Source organism: Corvus brachyrhynchos, unplaced genomic scaffold (assembly GCF_000691975.1).
Source record: "Corvus brachyrhynchos isolate BGI_N302 unplaced genomic scaffold, ASM69197v1 scaffold182, whole genome shotgun sequence".
Lineage (NCBI taxonomy): Eukaryota > Metazoa > Chordata > Aves > Passeriformes > Corvidae > Corvus > Corvus brachyrhynchos.
The window spans coordinates 476259-476651 of record NW_008236807.1 but is presented as its reverse complement, the minus strand read 5'-3'; positions in this window follow the sequence as shown (position 1 = coordinate 476651).

Here is a 393-nt window from a genome sequence, read left to right as displayed (position 1 = left end):
ATGGAGCACAGCATCCATTGTGACACAGCAAGACCTCGTGGAAGCAAGGAGCCTTTGTGATACTCCAGATGCGTCCCCTATTTAGGGAGTTCATCAATTTTGGGGAGTCGTCAGTCTAGGAGAGGGTTCCTCCATTTAGGGGGTCCTCCATTTGGGGGGTTTTCCTCAATTTAGGGGAGGGTCCTCAATCTTGGGGGTCGTCTATTTGGGTGGGCCCTCTCTTTAGTAGGGGATACAATTTAAGGGACTCCTCTGTTTGGGGGATCCTTAATTTCATGGGGTCCTCAATTTGGGGACCTTAATATTAATACAAATATGAGTATTTTAGGTTAATAATTAGGTTAAATAATATTGGGGAGGCCCTCAGTTTAGGGGGGGGGTCCTCTGGGGAGC